Consider the following 3,530-nt stretch of genomic DNA (forward strand, 5'->3'; position numbering starts at 1 on the left):
GTTTCGTTATTGAACGATGGATATAGTTCATTCTCAGTTTCAGGATTCCAGAAGCATGCTTACCAAGACTGAATGGAGAGGCATCATGCCCTCCTTCAGCAAGCTTCAGGGGGAGATGGGACCCAGGGTGAGCCATGAGTAAGATTTGCAAGATGTTCTGAACTATATCCTGACCTTTATTGACAGGTTGTCCCAAACAAAACAATCTGGCTCGAACTTCTCGTTATCAGTGAAAAACAAAAATCATGTAGTGCAGGTATGCTTGTGGGAAGAAAAAGTCGAGAGGAAAACGGGAGATAAAAATCATTGTTATCTTTAATTCCAGGATTCACAGCAGTGAAGGAGCATGGTTTAAATCCCATGTGCCCAACCATATCTGTTGGATTTTTGAAGATTGTATTCAATTATTTCGACTTGAGTGATTGAAAATAAAATGTTTACTAGACAGTTACATTTATTTACTATTCTAGATATGACCTGTCTTGAAACCTTTATAGTTGAAATTTTTATCCCTCACAGAACAAGCTCTGAAGAGCAGCTTCAACTTTTTCAAGTGTTTTTAAAAAGGGATTTAAATAATAACTGATTGCTATAACGACATTTGGAATTTTGTTTAACAGCAAATATAAAGAACCAAGTTGGAATAGCCCAGGAGATAGATGGTGATTAACTCTGCATTCTTTTTAGACTGTTTTATTAATTAGCTCTCTTAGACTCAGATAGGTTGCATCCTCTGAGCAGTAAATTGCATTCCATTTGCAAGCTCTGTGGATAAAATTTGCATGTGGCCTAAATGCTATCCACATTGTTGTGTTAAGTAGCATTTTATCTCTCTGGACCGGTCCCCTGCCTCCTCCTTCACCCCCAGTGGAAAGTTTTATCCACTCTTTTTGCTGGAAGGGAAGGTTGCATGTAGTTTGGTCATTTGGCGCCATCTTCTTTTTTTATTGTTAAATCCACTAAAGCGGGTCAGGCCTGGCGGTACCAGGCAAGCTCCTTCCGTCCGGTGTTCTGGTTGGCTAAGCATTCAGAGTTCTTTGCTCTTTATTTACATGGAATGTTTTGAGCTTCTGTCTTTGCTTTAAGAGCTGATTAAAAGGAACCTTAAAAAAGGAGGAGAAGGAGATAGTTTTTGGTGTGGGTTTTTCCTGTCTTGAATCTTCCCTGGTTTCTCTCCCCTCTCTAACTCCAGCCCAGTCACCAACTTCCTCCAGCCCCAGCAGCATGGGCTTTTTGTTTATTTGTTTAACTTTGAAAGTATTTTAGGAAGCACATTAATACTGCACAGCTCGGAGGGTAAGACAGAATTGGATGACTCCCTCACCAGCAATTGAAGGAATCATCAGTGTTCCAGTTCTATTTATCATTATGATTGGGGAATGTTTCTGAACAGCTGCCCTTCCGAGGATGTTGGTATTTAGACAGACCTTCCTGTCATTTATCTGACTTGCAAGCACAACTCTTTTGAAAGAATTAATATCAAACTTACATATGAAAATCTACCATTTAATGGGATGGATTCCTTTTCAGTACATACTTTTCAGTTCAACCAGGGAGATCCCATCCATTTTAAAAAATCGTTAATCACATACTTCTGACATTTTCCCTTTCAATTTCCTCAGGGGGAAAAAGTTATTTGAATAACAAACAAACAAACAAAAACCCCTCATCACAAATAGCTGTCAACCTCCTACTTGAACAAAAGCTTTCTCTCATTCTGAGACCTACAGTGTTTTGTTTAGTTAGAGGCAGCAGGGTGGTAGAGACACTATGCAGAAAGGCTTGGGTTAATGAGCACTTTCTGGATTTAGTGTCTCTCCTGATTAACTCTTGGGTTACTTGCTTTGAGTAGCTAACCCTCTCTCACTGCCCACTCCAGAATTTCCAACATGGTGCCTCATCCAGAGATGCCCCTCCCTAGATGCATTGATAGCAGACAGCATGAAAATTTGCAAGCTTAAGCAGAGAGCTTACTTCTTGTTTCCTTGACCTAAGGAACATTTTTGGGGGGGGGAACATTTTCTTAATATCTAAATTGATCTACAGTTGTAAATAAGCTGTACAAACTAATTTTTAGACACAAGTCTTTTGTTCAACTCAACTGTTACATAGAAACTCCAAAAATTTGGTGGGGGGGGGCCAGCCAGTGAATAGAGTTACTCCCTTTACCTCTCTTGGTGCTGCCCAAAGGGAGCTTCGGGGCTCCAAGTTTAAAAATCATTTTTTGTAATGAAATAGGATCCAAAAGATACTCTTTCTTATGACTTTGAATTGGGTTGAGCCATATGAAATTGTCACTATTTGACCAATTTTGACCCAACCCCCCCCAAAACAGCACTAGAGTACCAAAATGTTTTTAGTGTAATCAGGCTACCTCAGCAGTCCTCAATGTTTTTGGCACCAGGGACTGGGGCGGAGCATGGTTTGGGGATGATTCAAGTGCATTACATTTATTATGCACTGTATTTCTATCATTATTACATTGTAATATATACTGAAATAATTATACAACTCACCTGTAGGTTGGGGACCCCTGCACTACCTGATAAGAAAATAGAGAAATGAGAAAGCTTGAGATTTGGACCACAAGTTCCTTATATGAAATAGTGACTCCCTCCCTCCCTCCCTCCTTCCCTCCCTTCCTTCCACAGTCACGTGGTGAGTCCCTTCTGTGTGCTGCAGGTCCTAGGGATGTAGAGATAAAAGCCATAGCCACTGCCCCCAAATTGCTCACAGTGTAAAGGACGGATACAAGATGACCCACATGATGAATGCAGAGGGAGAGTTTCTAGAATCCTGAAAGCATGAAAACTGTGCTGCTCAGAGCTCCAAGTCCCTGAGTTTTTACAATGTTGTTTCTATGGATTGTATCAAATAATAGTTTCAGAAAGTAGCAACCCAGTATCCATCCTTCACAGACAGGAGGTATGGAAGGAAGGACAAACCCAGTGACTGACTTGTGTTCTTCCTTGGTTTGTTCTTTGATTTTAAGAAAGTGCTTAGAATCCACGTTTTCAATGCCAGCCCTGCCCCCTGAGTCACAGTTGCTCCCACTCTAAGCTCCCATCCCATTTAAAAATCATGGCCTTATTTAGATATGGTTCAAATACCCTAAAATTTACATTTAAAAAAAACACAGTTTAGTGGTTGATAGTCTGTTCACAAAGTTGTACAATGATCATCACTATCTAATTCCAGAACATTTTCCTTATCCCAAAAGAAACCCCAAGCCCGTTGGTCATCATTCTCCATGCCCCCTCTTCCCTATGACAACCACTAATTTGCTCTCTGAATCTGTAGAGTTGCCTATTCTGGACATTTCATATAAATGGTGTTATATAATTATGCCTTTTTGTGTCTGGCTTTCACTTGGCATAATATTCTCAATGCATGGCCAGGCGCAGTAGCTCATGCCTGTAACCCTAGCACTCTGGGAGTCCGAGGCAGGAGGATTGCTTGAGCTCAGGAGTTCGAGACAAGCCTGAGCAAGAGTGAGACCCCGTCTCTAGTAAAAATAGTAAAAATTAGCC

The 3,530-nt window shown here is 40.7% G+C and overlaps 1 long non-coding RNA gene across 1 annotated transcript; it reads right to left on the minus strand.

Moving 5' to 3' along the window:
• Nucleotides 1-840: 840 nt before the first annotated feature.
• Nucleotides 841-1,744, minus strand: LOC105810465. The gene is made up of 2 exons (XR_001137493.1): nt 1,325-1,744; nt 841-1,103 (listed from the first exon to the last, which is right to left on the minus strand). It is a non-coding gene; the product is annotated as an uncharacterized LOC105810465 (long non-coding RNA).
• Nucleotides 1,745-3,530: the final 1,786 nt, after the last annotated feature.

Source organism: Propithecus coquereli, unplaced genomic scaffold (assembly GCF_000956105.1).
Source record: "Propithecus coquereli isolate 6110/MARCELLA unplaced genomic scaffold, Pcoq_1.0 Scaffold212, whole genome shotgun sequence".
Taxonomy (NCBI): Eukaryota; Metazoa; Chordata; class Mammalia; order Primates; family Indriidae; genus Propithecus; species Propithecus coquereli.